A 17,086-nucleotide genomic window follows, 5' to 3' on the forward strand; every position below is an offset into this window, starting at 1 on the left:
ATTGGGGGCCTAGGAATTTGCTCAGTTGTTAAAGTGCCCGCCAAGTATGAGAATCTTGTGTTCAGTATCCAGAACCAGTTTTTTTTTGTTTTGTTTTGTTTTATTTTTTAAAAAGCTCAGTGTAGGATGGGGCGTGGTGACACATGCCTTTAGGGAAGCAGGGGCTGAAGGATCTCTGAGGTCGTCAAGGTCAGCCTGGTGTACAAAGCCAGTTCCAGGACAACCCATGCTGTTACACAGAGAAACCCTGTCTAGAAAAACAAAAGAGAAAACAAAAATTCTCCAGTGTAGAGGCGCCTATTTGTAATCCCTATGCTATGGAGGATGCTTGGCAAATTGGTCAGCTCTGAGCTCCAGATCCCAGGGGGAAATCCTATCTCACAAAGCAAAACTCCTGAGGACTAATCCCCAAGGTTAACCTCTGACCTCCACTTGCATCCCTGCACATGTACAAACACATCCAGATGACACACAAATAAACTACGCAATTCAGTGACATTGAAAATAATCTAATATTGTTCAGTCATCACCATAGCTAGTTCCAGAATATGTTCGTTGTCCCAAAAGCAATCCACATACTCATGAGTACACCATTTTCCCACTCTAGACCCTAAAAGCCACCAAATCTGCTCACTGTTTCTAGAATTTTGCCTAGTCTGGACATTTTGTATGAAGAGAATTATTCAGTGTTGAGGGCTTTTTGTCTGACTACCTTCATTCAGCATCAAGTTCTCAATATCCATCTATGTAGTAACATATTTCAGCATTTCCTTCCTTTTTAAGGACGAGTAATATTCTATTACACAGGCATACCACAATATGATGCTATAGTACCTTACACTTTGCAAGACACTTCAGAGTATACCCTCATACCTGAAAAAACATGTAGGTGTCTCTAAGGGCTTAGGATGTAACCCAGCGATAGACGAAAATCTTAATGTACGCGCGTGTGTGTGTGTGTATAGATAGGTATATATGTGTATATACATACATGTACACATGTATATATACATGTGTGTGTATATATATATACACACACACACACAATATATACATACTTTGAGCATATCTCCTTTTATTGAATTCCTCTCCCAGTGAACTTTTTTCTTCTCAGAAAGTTTCTATCCTGCTTTGATTTCTCTTGTGACATTTGGTGTGTGAGTGTGTGTGTGTATGTGTGTGTGTGTGTGTGTGTCCCACTGCATTTAATTAGGATGCCTGCATAAGCATAGGTAGGGATTATGAGCCTAGCTTCTGACATTCCTAGGAGACACAGTCTCACAGCAAAGTCTTTGGATTTCCTTTTAAAAGAGACAAGGAAACCAAGTCCCAGACAGGTTATATAGCTTATTCACAGCCACTGAGATCTTTGAGCAGCTGAACCACCAAGACTGAAATCTAAGCCTCTATCATAATCCCATATTATTTTTTCAGAAAATACAGTGCTCTAGGTCTTGTTTAGGATCAGTGGTAAATGTATAACTTCCCCAGATTCTGTAGAACTATCTTTGCTTCAGATTAATAACAGCTTGGTACTCATACAATGTACCAAATAGCTTTGTTCTAAGGGGAGGGGAGATGTATAAGTCAAGACTGGCTTAGATAGAACACACTAATAGCATGCCTGGTTTTCCCAGATGAGGGGTGTCTTAGTTAGGGTTTTACTGCTGTGAATAGACACCATGACCAAGGTAACCCATATAAGGACAACATCTAATTGGGGCGAACTTACAGGTTCAGAGATTCAGTCCATTGTCATTAAGGCAGTATCATAGCATCGTCCAGGCAGGCATGGTGCAGGAGAAGCTGAGAGTTCTACACCTTCATCTGAAGGCTGCTAGAAAAATACTGGCTTCCATGCAGGTAGGATGAGGGTCTCAAAGCCTATGCCCACAGTGACACACTTACTTCAACAAGTCCATACCTCTTAATAGTGCCACTCCCTGGGTCAAGCATATTCAAGTCATCACAATGAGGCCTCTCATCTAGGTGGGACACATATGCACAAGGAATGAAGAACACATTGTGCTGTCCTCCCATTAAATCAGGTCCTTTTGACAAACAAGTGAGTTCCCCACACTATCAAATACAAAGATGAGAAGAAAGCAGTTTCCTTTCCTAGTTTTGCTAAGTTGTTGCACCCTTACTGGATTCATCCTCTATATATACTGTCATTCTTCTCCATTCCATGGACAGTTTTCTCTGATTCATTCTTCAGAAAGCCTGCCTGGGGAACTCCAAGCAGAAATAGCAGCAATTCCTGTCTCTAGATCTTCAATGCAAGAAAATGCCAACCTTGTCCCTCTACAGAATCCATACTGTCTAAAAATTCTTCCCCTTAGCACTGGGAGCTATTCCAAACTGGACATTTCCCCAGGGAAATAAAAGACCTCTATTTGAAATCTTCTGGTTTTCAAAGTGAACAACTGCTTCGGAACTGGTAAAAGTTTGTTTGGACAGGACTGGGAATGTAACTCAGTTAGTAGAGTGGAGCCCTGTGTCCAATTTTGTAATCCCAGGACTTGAAAAATAGAGATAGGCAGATCAGAAGTTCAAGGTTATCCTTGGCTAAATAAAATGATTTCCAGGCCAGTCTGTGCTTCATGAGACTCTCACTAAACTATATTTTAAGTTGGTTAGACAAACTAAACTCAACATATTCTCAAACTGAATTTCACCATTCGTTCTTGTTCTTCACCCTGGTTCTTCACCTTTTCAAACAATCAAGCAAGCTATACTATGTGACTACTTATTTTATACAACAGTTGATTCTGGGGCTTGGAATGTAGGGTAGTGATAGAGAATTGACATAAAGTATGTGAGACTTTGCCTCCATCCCCAACTCTATGGAAATTTTCTTTTTTGTTTGTTTTTTGTTTCTTGTTTTGTTTTGTTTTGTTTTTTGCTTTAAAGATTTATTTATTATATGTAAGTACACTGTATCTGTCTTCAGACACCAGAAGAGGTCATCAGATCCCATGCCAGATGGTTGTGAGCCACCATGTGGTTGCTGGGATTTGAACTCAGGACCCCTGGAAGAGTAGTAAGTGCTCTTAACTGCTGAGCCATCTCTTCAGCCCAACATTTTCTTTTTAATAAAAAGTGATCTAGGAGCTAGGGTTGTAGCTCAGTTGATAAAGTGCTTGCCTGGTATGCATAAAACCCCAAGTTCAATCCCTGGCACCACACATACACACACACACACACACACACACACACACACACACAGGATGACATAGTGAGTGCCAATAAGCCCATGTAAAAGTTGAAAGAGCAATAAGTTCACGGTCATCTTGGCTACATAGCAAGTTCAAAGTCAGTCTTGATAGCTGATGATGAGTTAATCAAACACTTATTAAAGACTTATTCATTTATTATATATGAGTACACTGTAGCTGTCTTCAATCACTCCACAAGAGGGAGTTAGTCTCGTTACAGATGGTTGTGAGCCACTAAGTGGTCACTGGGATTTGAACTTACAACCTTTGGAACCTCTTAACCACTGAGCCATCTCTCCAGCCCAATCAAACATTTTAAAACAAACTAATAAATAACACTTTAGTTCTGTAAAGACTTTGTGTGCTTGGAAGATCAATGGCCTTCACCTAGGGATAAGAATAAAGTCTATATCCAAATGGAGACAGCCATCTCAGTTTCCTTTCTTTACATATTGGTGTCTGTGCTTAATCCTTTGGAACTGAAACTAGTTCAGAAGTAGTGGGCCTATGGTATTGTACAGGATTGGTTCTAGGTCCTCCTATAGCAAAGCAGATAATTTACTCTGTGACAGCTTCACTCTCCAGGGATTTCAAGGCACTGAGGGACACCCTCCCACAACTGGACTTTATGGAACTTACTTCTCTGCAGTAAATATTAAGAAACTGACAAAGACAAAGCTCACTGAGAAAGCAACAGACAGCCTTAAATAGATGCAAGAAACTTCTTAATAAAGGGTCTGTGTAATCCAACAGGTTTGGGAACCTGAAAGATTGCCATGAATTTCTTCATTCCCCCCCCCCACTCCCTTTATCAGTACCACCATCCTCCTCAGCCTTTATGTGAAGGGACAATATGCATTTTTTAAGAAGACCCAGCGGGAAGCAGGCATTTCTATTCCAAAGACACAGCACAGATAAAAAGAGTTGGAGAGCAGGTCAGACATACTTTGACATTTGTCATTTTTTCAAGCCACTGATGGGCAATGTCTGCAGACCTGCCACTGTTCCTGCCACACTCTTAACAATAATGCATTCAAATGAGCTGGAGACTGAAACCTGCAGGCACATTCCTCCCTGGCAGAGAATGGAATCCAAGACGTGCAGCACAGGGGGAGGAGCTTTTCCCATGTCCCTCTATGCTAACAGATGCAAGCTTTTCTCAATCGGACTGGCTTTCTATGATCATTGTAACAGACGTTTTCTTAGTAGTTCTCAGAGGACCTGGAACCTTCTACCACACACAAGGACTTTGAAGATGAGGTTTCTGCATACCCCCTTCCATATCCACAACCTCCAAGGAACCCCTGGTTTGCTTCGTTGATTTCAGGGATTTTTTTTTTCTTTTTCTTTCTTTTCATTTTGTTTGTTTGTGTTTCATTTTGGTTTTGCTTTTCAAGACAGGATTTCTCTGTGTAGCTTTGTCTGAACTCAAAGATTTGCCTGCCTCTGCCTCCTAAGCGGGGGATCAAAGGGTGTACGCCATCACTGACTGGCAATTTTAGGATTTATTTTAAAAGTTGCATTAAGGAAAAAAAAAACTTGAGAACCAAGGATGTAGCTCAGTTGGTAATTCTCCTGTAGCATGCACTAAGCCCTGGGCTTGAACCCCAGTACCACATAAACCAGGTGGGGTGGCACGTACATGCAAACCTGGCATTGTGGTGGTCAACAAGGGAGTACCACAAGTTCAGTATCATCTATGGCTGATAAGTTAGACGTGAGCTGGGTCTACATGAGACTCTGTCTCAAAAATATAAATTAAATAAGTAAGTACCTTTTTGTTTGGTTGGTTTTTTGGTTTTCATTTTGTTTTCCTGATTTAGAGACTGGGTTCCCTGTGTAACAGCCCTGGCTGTCGTGGAACTCTCTTTGTAGACCTGGCAGGCCTGGAACTCACAGAGATCTATCTGCCTGGCTCTGACTCCTGAGTACTGGGATTAAAGGTGTGCATCAATATGCATGTCTAGAAATACTTTTTAAAAATAAAATAAAAAGCATATTAGAGAGCAAAATGTAGGGGATTGTGTGTGCTCCGTAAGAACTCTACCAGATGAGCTGTATCCTTGCCTTTAAATAATCTAGTCTAATTTATGTTTCCTGCCTTTTTAAAATTTAAGTGTAAACTTTTATGGATCTACCTGTCTCTTTGTGCTTGGCTGGTGATAGAACCTAGGGACTTGGACTTGCTAAGTACTCTACCACTGAGCTACATTCCCTTCCACACACAAGCTTTTTGAAATTTTACTTTGAGAAGTGATCTTGTTAAATTACCCAGACTGACCCCAGACTTAAACACTCTTGCCTCAGCCTTCTGAGTGGCTGGGTTACAGGCAAGTGTCACCATGCCTGGCAAACTACTTGCCTTTCCTAAAAATGTATGAGTGATATGATTTTGAAAACATGCTCAGTTTAGTCAATATTTTACTTACTTTGAAGAAAGAAATGTGAGGAAACCTTCTGGGGTTCTAGAAATGTTCTACATTTTGATCAAAGTGGTAGTTTCCTGGGTACATACATATGTAAAAATGTCACTTTGGATTTATGCATGCCACCATATGCATGGCATTCCTTAATACCGAATGGGGGAAATACAGCAAAACAAGATTATGATGTATGTGTACATATGCATACACAATCTGTAATTTATCCTTTAAACTGATTATATTATTATATAGTTTGAGGATTGTATTCTATTTTATGACTGCATATAAAATTTAATCACCTAAAGTTGCATATGCATGTATCTGTATATATATGTACATATAGATTAAAATATGTATGCTTATATGCAACCTAATCACATGGTTTTTGTGTGTGTGTGTGCATATGTATGTATGCATGCATGTTCACATATATGTTTAAGTGACCATAACTGTCCTGGTTAAGAGCTCTTGTTTTAATTGCTTGCCTCTTTTTCTCATCAGTCTAATGCTTGCTGTTTTTGTTTTCATTCTTATTCCTTATATCTCAATTAAAACAAACCTTCTCCTTATACTTAGCTTTAAATATTTATCAATTATTTACTTTTTAAAATTCATGGTTTTGGGACCCCTAAATGGGTTTGAGGAGAAGTCAGAAGTAAGTCACCAAGATTTGCCCAGAATACCCAGGAGCTGGCAATATTACCATATCTGAGAAAGAGTTAAAAATGGTAAATGGGAAGCAACTGTAGAGACAGAAGCATCATGGCATTCAAACAGAGCCATTACCAGTTACAAAGCCATGGCTGGAGAATCACGTGGAAACCAGGTAAGTGTAAGACTCAGGTGGGAATGGGTAAAGAAATAGGATCAGGAATTCAAGGTCAACTTCAGCTAAATAGTGAATTCAAGGCCAGCCTGGAGTACAGGAGACCATGTCTCAAAAACTAATAGCGAATTCTATTGAGACCCCTACCCTCTCTTTACTACTCAGGAGACACTAGGTACCTGATTGTCATGCTTAGAACATGCCTGGTGGTGCATGCCTGCAATCTAAACTACTCAGGAGGCTGAGGGAGAAAGATAACAAATTTGAGGTTAGCCGTAGCTATATATTAAGTTCCAGGCCAGTGTTACCAATTTGGAATGCCTCTAAATTTACACATCTATTGTGTGACAAAACTTCCTGGGGAGACACAACACACCTGTGTACTCCCATGACAGACCAAAAAGGGGATACCACCAAAGTCCAACACAAATGTCTACTCATCCCAGATAGGGAATCCACAATAGAACAAAAACAAAAAGTACAGATACCATGCAAGTCCAACTTGGTGAACCAATGAGTTTTATTAGTATTACTTCCAGGAGTAAAGGTGAAGGGTTACTTACAGAACAACTGCATCACCAAAGTCCACCCCAGCATGGGCGACAACTCACAAAAACTGGAGCACAGGGCACAGCCTGCAGGCAACTCAATAGATTGAGGAGTGCCCTTTCCAAGTGACTAGGTTGGGATAAACCTCCTACAGGTTGTTTGTTGATTTTCTGCTTCTTTCAAAAAGCTTGGCTTGTGTAAGGATCTTTGTAACTTGGCTTGTTTACTCTTTGAGAAGAAGGGGCCTAGTGAATCTGGTCAGTTTCAGGGACTTCCTGATGCTATTTTTAAGTTGTTTGTTTGGCTTCTGCCTAAAGAAGCTTCCTTACTGGATAAAATGTTTCAATCTCAGAGAAAACCACTAAATAACATCATCTCTAAGACTCTAAAGACAGATAATGGTTGTTGAGGACAGGGGGACTCCTTTAAACTTCAGTGATGTAGCCACTGGTAAATTGCTTATGCCCTGGTAAATAGCTCCTCACTCACGCTTCTGTAGACAACTCTAATGAAACTCCGTGGATCTTTTTTTAAACAACAACAACAACAAAAGACATCAAAGTAGAAGAGGGTCTAGCAGGAAGGAGACAAAAGAGGATAATGGCGGTTGACTATGATCAAAATGTATTATATACATGTATGAAAATAGGATTCCAAGGCCCATTATAATGATAATATGTGCTAATAAAATATTGCTCAATAGTAGCCTATTTACCTAGCATATATAAATCCACTGCAAAAAAAAAAAAAAAAAACAGAACAAATTAAAATTAATAGTAATATGTTAGGATAGTCATCTACTCTGGCCTAGATACTATAAGCTAGTCTCTTCTTTGTTGTTATTACATGAGACCTTCTCATGTAGGCCAGGCTGGCAGGGAATTTATCATTTACTTGAAGCCGATCTTGAATTCCTGATCCTCTAGCCTCTGCTTCTGTAGTGCTATGATGTCAGTCTTACAGCATACCTGGCTGAGCAGTTGCAGTTTGACTGCCCAGTGCTGGTTAAGCTCCTTGTTCCTTTGAGATTGATAGAAGGAGTTGTTATCTGATCCCAGATAATCTCTAATCATCTATGTTCTTCTCCAAATATTTTTGCATAACCTTTTGAGTGCTCCCCGTGGGTTACGCAATTTCTGTGACAACTCTGTGAACTGGTCATCCACATTTCATAGATAAGGAAAACTACTAGCTTCCTTATCTACATCTCATGTCCAGAGGCCCAGACAGCCACTGGTAGAGCCAAGATTACCACACAGTACTGCTACTGAAGTCTTTGTTCTGACCACTCTGCTTGCTATACAATCTTATAATAATTTATCTTATAATTGTGCTAGTTGTGTGTGTTTGTGTGTCTGTGTCTGTGTGTGTGCATGTGTGTATATATAGAAATTTTTTAAAAATGTTTTGGGGACTTTGCTTGTTTGGATTGTTTTTGTTTTACAGTGTAAAGATGGAACTCATAGCTTTCTGCATATTTGACAAGAGGTCGAACATTGAACTATATCTCTACTCCTATGTTATTTCCAATAAATATCATGATATAGTTTAAATAATTACAGCAATATACTATAATAAAATTGTAAGTAAATGTATTTGATTTAAAAATATTTAATTTAAATTAAATGTATTTAATTAAAAATATTTATATTTATTTATTACTATCATTAGTGTGTATGGGGGTGCTCATGTGGAGTGCATATGTATCACAGCATACATGCAGCTATCAGAGGGCAATGTCCAAGAGTTTCTTCCACCATGGGTTCCAGGGATTGAACAGGCTTATGCAGAAAGTACTTGGACCATCCTGCCTTCCCTCAAAATGTCATATTGTACCATATTCATCCTTGTAATTATGCTTGGTGATACAATGCCTATATGGTGAGGTAAATAATGCAGTCATGGTCATGTGATGTGGAGTTAGGTATTGTTCAACTTCTCCATCTATCTATCCATCCCCAGGGAGCTATTCTGAGTAATGTAATAAAACCACTCACTATCTGGCTCCATCACAGCCTGGAAATGAATCAGCTCTTTGCCCTGTGTCCATGGTGTATTGGCTACTTACCTATTAGACACCTGGTAGACATCTCAGTGATCAGATCAACTATTGTGATATTTCAATGCTTATGTTCTTGTTTCCCTTAGAACAAACAGTGTGCAATTTTAAAATTGTACATTGTTTATTTCTACAGTTTTCTATTTAACAATTTTGACTGTGATTTCTACAGGAACCATCATCAGTAGGTAACATTGAACACTTTAGCTATTACAAATAAAGCTTCTATGAATATGTGTACACATGAATTTATATGAGTACCAATTTTCAGTTCTTTTGGGTTTTGGCACACATTATCATGGGATGGTTCTACACCATTCCCCTCTGAAGCAGAAGTTTGAGTAGTCTGTCTACAGCTTGGAGAGCAGTCATGGGCTCTAAATACAGAATCTTCTGATGGAATTCTAATTTTGCCACATACCAATTTCTTGTCCCACATCTCCAGATTGTCTTTCAACTTTGCAGTCATTGCTTTCAAATTACCTAGTTTTATTAGGGAGAGAAAACATGCCTCTCCCAAGACACAATTGACAACCTATAGCAGCCGTTATGTGTGTAACAACAGACTTTTTTTTTTCTCTCTTGAGAAAGAGTCTCATGTATTTCTGGCCAGCTTCTAATTTGCTGTATAGTTGAGGGTGACTTTGTTTCTGAACTTCCTGCCTCTACCACCTGAGTTCCATGATTACACATATGTATCACTACTACCGGTTTAGATAGTGCTGATGAGGATGGAGCCCAGAAACCGTGTAATACTAAGTAAACATTCCACCACTTGGGCCACATCCATAACTAAGTTGTCAACTGCATACATTTTTTTTCTGACTTACTTTCCCCTATGCAAAGCAACAAAAGTAATTTTGATGTTACAGCTGATGTCACCATCAATAATTTTCAACATCTTAACCATTATCAAATTGGTGGTATTGAGTGTGGGAATTGAAAACAGTAGTGAAAACACCGATGTCTTTAAAAGGAAAATGGCCGAGACGTTGAGGCCTTGAGTTCAATTCCTAGTACTGCAAAGGGTAGATAAAATAAGGATCAGACTGCTGAGCTGTCAGCGCTGCTCAGTTCCAGCTCACAAAGCTAGCTCTTTCCTAAGAACTGAAGAGTCGTTGCTCTCTGTCCTTTCCGCTCCTTCGTTGCTTCCCTAAACTCCAGTACCAGCCTTGACCTTAGTCTGCACCCTGGAAGAAATAGTCCTCTCTCAAGCCTGGTAGCCCGTGTTCATCTGGTACCCACAGACATGCTGCACCAAGATGAACTGTGACACAGCTTCCCTGTGCATCACCATCTCCCCTCTTTGAATTCCATTGAAACATCACATGACAATTAGGAGAACACACTGGACAACATGCAGCAGGGACCCATTAAAACCTCGCTTTGGTGGATATAAAAATATACTCATTTTCACAGATTTAAATACATCTCGGTTCTCTGCAAAGGGCTGTATGACAGATGGCTTCAAAGCGAGTCACATTTACAAACAGCACACAAAAATATTGTTTAGCAGATTCTCAAAGAGTTCTTTGGATCCCTCCAGAGCCAGTCTTTTTCACCAACTCTTTTGCTTGTAATTTGCGGAGGCTCCCAAAAATGTCTCTGGACTAACAACATCTCTATCTTTCCTGGGCTCCTAGAATAGGAAAGTTCTAGAGTCATGGAGGTGGCTCAAGTGTTATTTAAAAAAAATGTCACCTAGGCATGAAAATTAGCTATTCTTTACCCTAACATAATCTCTAACCCAAAACTTAGGGGGTGGAAAGGAATACAAAGACTGCCATAGGCATTATGCATCATGTATACAGCTATTTGACTTACTTCAACTCCTCAAGTTGGCCAGAAGCCTCATACTGTAGCTCATGTCTGCAATCCCAGCATTTGAGAGGCAGGGTGAGAAGGCAAGAGAATTACAAGTTAGAGGCCAGCCAGAGTTATATAGTTCCAGGCTGCCCTGGGATATACAGTAAGAACTTGTCTCAAAATGCAATAGCAGGGGATGGGATGTAGGTCAGGTAATAGAGTGCTTGCCTAGCATAGGTGAAGCCCTGGGTGCCCATAATCATAACACTCTAGTAGTGGAAGCAAAAGGAATAAGTTCAGGGCTAGCCTTTACTATATAGTAAGCAGTAGTCCAGCCTGGGTTACATGAGACTTTATTTCCAAAGGGAAAACAAATATAGCTCCACACAACACCACCCACAGAGAATAAAAGTCATTAAGTTTCTGGACAACTCCTGTAAAATTGAAATTTGCAATAAAGTCACACATTGAGCATAAATACTGAGCATAAAAAAAAGTCACAGTATGGGCCTTGTTCTCCAAGAGTGTCCAGCCTTGCAAAGGACCTAAACGTTAACTCACAAGGCAGGCACTGTGTGTTAAATCCAGATAGGCAGAGTGTGGTGGGGTCACTGTAGGCAGGTCCAGACCAGAGGAGGTATTTATAACACAGGGGCCTCAAAGGGACAGATGGAGGAGTAAGGTCATACCAGAAATACAAAATGCCTTGAACCCTTGCAGGTGTAACTAGTTGGAGGCCCACAAGCCACGTGCGGCCAAGGATGGCTATGAATACAATGGGACACAAGATCCTAAACTTATAGAAAACATTATGAGGGTTGGATTCCTCTGAGAAAGAATGAGAAAGGCAGGGAGAGAAGAGTGGAAGACGACACAGCTTGGAGAGAGAGTAGGAAGGAAGGAATGGGCAAATGAACCATGAACTGAACCCTTGGGTCAATAGCATAGCCCTGTGTGGTTGGAAGGAAGGGGCACAGTGGCCAAGTCATCAGCACCCACAAGGTTACAGAGACTGCCCTCCTTCTCTTACTGTCAGCCTTATCCTCATCCACTAGGATTCGTGGCATATTTAACACATGGATTGACAAGGAGAAGAGAAAACCTGGGCAGAGCCCCGTTTCTGATTCATAGCACAACTGTGGCTTGTCAGCACTCCACAAGGAGTTGGTGCATTTTCAACTCTTCCACTGAAAATTTTCTGTTTTTTCCTCCCACTCATGTTCTAGAATTTTATTTATAACACTTTTTGGCCAGCTCTTTAAAGTGTGTGTGCCTCTGTGTGTGAGAGACTGAGAAACTAAAGTACTCTATTAAGCTTGGAGCTTCTGGAAAGCAGGACCCACATACATTCCAAGTATTATAATTATGATCCATTATGCATAAGGAACAGCAATATAGACGCCACCCAGCCCCCACCCCCGGTTCTGGTAGCACCATCTTGCATCTGCCTCCTAAGCAGAATGTGAGTCTAGCCACAGCCTCTTGTCTGGTCCCAGGAAAGCTGCCTAATCCCAGGGCCCTGAGGCTTTCTGGACTACTGACTCAGTCACTGGAGTCCCCAGGCTCAGTTCTTTGCTAGCAGTAAGTCTAGCACAAGGCAACCCATATGTCAAAGGAGAAAGAGGTCACCAGCATCTCCAAGCTGTAGAGGAATGACAGGAAGACAACTTTTTATCCACATGAGGCCATGTTCCCTTGGGCAAAGGCACACGCCTTCTCATGGGGTGAGACTCATGGGAGGACTTGTGGTCCTTCCTGCTACAGTGCAGGACTACTACCCAGCCACAGGCTCTTCCTCTGTCCCACAGGGAGGTAAAGCATTTAGACTGGCCTGGGGAGTAGCCTCCTGCTCAGAGATTCATTGCTACAGTGAAATTGGCTGGAATAACCCAACAAGCCTGTCCTTGAGCCACTGCTCTGCCCTTTTGCCCAAGTGACCTTGGGAAAGTTAATCTTCCTAAGCGTCATTTTACTTGTATAGAAAATGGGAATAAAAATAGCTCCTTTCAGGGCCAGTGAGATGGTTCAGTACTTATTGCCAAGCAAAATAAACAAGCAAGAAGGAGCCGGCTGCATGCCTGTAATCCCAGCACTCAGGAGGCTGAAGCAGAAAGATGATAAAGGGTTCAAGGCCAGCCTGAACTGTGTACAGCCAGTTAAACCAGGTCTGAGCTAGAGAGCAAGACTCTGTCTCATAACAAAGACCCATGATGAGTCTGTCTAACGATCTAGTGATTTAAAATGGCTTAAATTCATGTCCCAACTGGGTAAACACTCTGCTATAGAAAGACGGGGCTGAAGCGCAAAGCTTACAGGATCTGACGTGTGCATGTTATGTTTCTTCAGATTTATTTTCATCAACCTGCAGAAGAGCTCCAAGTTGGACAGAGAAGTCTAGCAGTTTTCATTACTGCCTGCTTAAATGGAAAAATGCCTTTTTAGTTGGGAAGATGGATGTAGCTAAACTAAAAGCGGAGAGTCTTAATTGTTGTCATTTGCTTTGAACGACATCTTTTCTACTGGAATAGCTTATCTGAAATTGTAAAATGAACCCTCAAGGTAAAGTGGCAGAATAGAGCCCTACGTAGCTGTTGTGATAAATATTACTTTTGTTGCAGTTATAAGCAGGAAGCTTTTGGGGCTGGCCACGTGGCTCAGTTGGCTGAGTGGTTGCCTATCATGCATATAAAGCCTGGGTTCGGTCCTTAGCCCCACACTAAACAGGCTTAGGGGTGTCTGCTTGTATTTCCAGCTTGGAAGCAGGACGATCAAAAATTCAAGACAAGTGCAAGGGCAGAGGAGGGAGGGAGGGAGAAAGAGAAGGGAAGGAAGGGAAGGGAAGGGAAGGGAAGGAACGGAAAAGAAAGGAAAGGAAAGGAAAGGAAAGGAAAGGAAAGGAAAGGAAAGGAAAGGAAAGGAAAGGAAAGGAAAGGAAAGGAAAGGAAAGGAAAAAGAGATTGAGAAAAAGAGGAGGCTTTACCATTTTTATCCTAGCCCACAGAGCTGAACTCTAAGAGGAGAGATACTTTACCTCCAAAGCTTAGTCAGTCAGCTCAGAAAGGTGTGGAAATTTCCCCCCATTGGAAGGCACTCCAATGCTGGTGTTTGTCAACCTGATCCTTGAGCCTGAGGCCCTCTAGGGAAAGAGCAGGAGGCCAGGGAGCCTAAAGTCTGTTGTAATTCCTCCAAGCCAAAAGTTAATGAGGCAGCAGAGAGGCCCCTCCTCTGGACACACAAAAGCAAGATTCTCCCCTCAAGGAGCTTAGAATCTTTGCCCAGCTCTCTTTCCCTCCTGATCACACCCACTTGTAGTGGTGGTTTTGGGTTTTTTTTTTTTTTTTTTTTTTTTTTTTTTGAGTATCCTTGAGTCTTTTCTTGAGGGAATTGCCTGACCATCTATCTCTAATTAGGCCTGTAAACTTGCTGGAGACAAGGGCCCCTGGCCCTTTATTCCTTTTCTTTCCCTCTCTCTCTCCCTGCCATGAGAGCCGTACTCAGCCTGGCAAGGCCTGCATACAAGTTACTGACTATCTGACCTTGGGGACTTGGTCAACATCTGAATTTGTGTTAAGTGGCATTCACTGAGGGCTGTTCCTGGCTGGCTGGCTCACACAGAGCGAAAGAGACCACAACATCTAAGTATGCCAAGGGCAGTTTGAGTAGGGAGAGGCAAGCTGTGAGCAGATGGGGGTGGGGGAGGTGCACTGGATGGGGGGGTGTTCTGTCACCGCCCTCCATAGATTGGATGTAATTACCTCTCCAGCATGTGCCCAGATTACCTTCTGTGAAATTGAGACTTTGACAGCAAACTGCCTGTTCAAAGTGACAGGAGCCAAAGGAGTGGGGGGGTGAGGCGGATGAAGCTATATTTTGAAAAGCCTGACCTTTTCAGATACAATTTAATATGGAAAACATCTTTTGGATGCTCCACCACCACCACAGCAAAGACACGAACTCTATGGGGGGAGGGGGTTAGATGGCGCTTGCTTCTGCAAGCTTAGGGATAGCTTTCCCACATTAGCTAAAGCACAGCATCCTGGCAATCCAGGGTAGGCTTTAAAAATATAGATTACATTTATTTGTGTGTGCGTGGGGAACAGGGCTTCTTGTATGCCACAGCACTTGTCTGGAAGCCAGAGAAAAACTTGTGGGAGTCTGGTTTTCTCCTTCCATCTTGTGGGTCCCAGGAATCAAACTCAGGCCATTAGGCCTGCCACCAAGTATCTTTAATGGACAAGCTGTCTCACCAGCCCCAAGGACAGCTTTTTGATCTGCAGGAAGCAGAGGAGAGCACACTTGGAGTCGGAGGTCATCCTTGTGGAATCTCTGTGAGCCTTAGGGGTTGTCCTATCTCTAGGCAACATCAACTTCCTCTGCACACAGAACCATAGGAAGGAAAGGAACCTAAATCACATGATAGCACGCATGCCACTAAATCTGACTTGGAAGACAGTATTTCTCAGGCCTGTTGGGCAAGAGGGAGCAGATTTGTTCCACTTGGATTGTTTTGGTTTGGTTTTTGGATTTGGTTTTTTCCGAGACAGGGTTTCTCTGTATAGCCCTGGCTGTCCTGGAACTCACTCTGTAGACCAGGCTGGCCTCGAACTCAGAAATCTGCCTGCCTCTGCCTCTCAGAGTGCTGGAACTACAGGCGTGCACCACCACTGCCTGGCTCCAATGGGATAATGTATATACCCTGGTGTACAGGTGGAGGTCAGAGGACAATGTATGAGAATCAGTGTCCCCCATGTTTGTTCATGTGTGTCTTGGGGCTATAACTCAGGTCCTCAGGCTGACAAGTGCATTTACCTGTAGAGCCATTTTGCTGTTCTCCAAGCCCATTCCTACCCCACCCCCACAGCTGATGCTTAAAAGTGTCACTGAGAGAAGTTACAAGAATGCAGATTTTAATTCTGGATAAGGAAGAGTTTTTTGACCTGATGGAGGAATTATTACTGTTAAAATGTAAATAGGCTACCTGCTAAGGGAATCAGTTCTGCCAGCAGAAAAGTGGTTACATTTCAGGTGCAGTTCTCTTAGTGTATCCTGCTTCCTTGCTCAAATTTGCAAAATCCAAAGCTCTAAACGCTCATGATTCAACGTGACTGCCTGTGAGAGCCTGCTGGAATAAGGGGGAGGAGGCTGTTAGAGCTTGCTTGTTTTCAACTCTGTCTCATTATATAGCCCTGGCTGGCCTGGAACTCCTTAGGTAGTAGACCTGGCTAAATGCTGGGATTACAGAAGTGAGTCACCAGCTCAGGCTGGATTTCTCTTTTCCCCTAGAAAGCAAAGTGAAGGCCTCAGAGTTGGGTCTCCAGGGTAAGAGAGTGAGTAAGAGTGTCAGCACTTTCCACAGTGCCTCGGGATGCTCTTGCTTTGACCCTGGACGAGTCATTCCAGGTGTCAGCCTTCCCTTCTGTAGGGCTGTTTTGTGACAGGCGGATCCAGCAACCCACCTGTTTCGCTTCTCTGTTGAAGAAGTCCATTCCCCTGCCCCAAGGGAGAACAGCCACTGAGCAAGCTTGGCAAGGAAATACAAGATGTATGAACCCCTAAACCATTTTTCACTCATTTACCAGTCCCCTAAAGGTACTCTATGAGCAAAAGACATGAAATTAGCATTCTTGACCTTTGCTCCCCACAAATCACCATTCCCCTGAAAGAGTGACTAGTCACAAGGCAGATTTCAGCCATTCCTGCCTCATAGACACAGAGACAGATTTAGAGACATCTTGCATTCCACCCCAACTTGAAATGTGTTCGGCCTTCTAAAGTGCATTTCTCACGGAGAAAACATTCAATCCCATACCCTGCTTTCGATAATGCTTCATGTTGGCAGGGAGGGGGTGACCTGTTGACAATCACCAAAGCAAAATTTCACAAACCTGTAAGCTTAAAGCAGTGAGTCAAGAAATACCTGTCAAGATGGGGGAGGGAGAGGTAGCTCAGTTGGTAGAGTGCTTGCCCAGCATGAAAAAAGCCCTGGATTAGTTAGGGTTTCACTGCTGTGAACAGACACCATGACCAAGGCAAGTCTTATAAAAGACAACATTTAATTGGGGCTGGCTTACAGGTCAGAGGTTCAGTCTAGTATCATCAATGCAGGAAAATGGCAGCATCCAGGCAGGCATGGTGCAGGAGGAGCTGAGAGGTCTACATCATCATCTGAAGGCAGCTAGCAGAATATTGGCTTTCATACAGTTAG

This window comes from Apodemus sylvaticus, chromosome X (genome assembly GCF_947179515.1).
Source record: "Apodemus sylvaticus chromosome X, mApoSyl1.1, whole genome shotgun sequence".
Taxonomy (NCBI): domain Eukaryota; kingdom Metazoa; phylum Chordata; class Mammalia; order Rodentia; family Muridae; genus Apodemus; species Apodemus sylvaticus.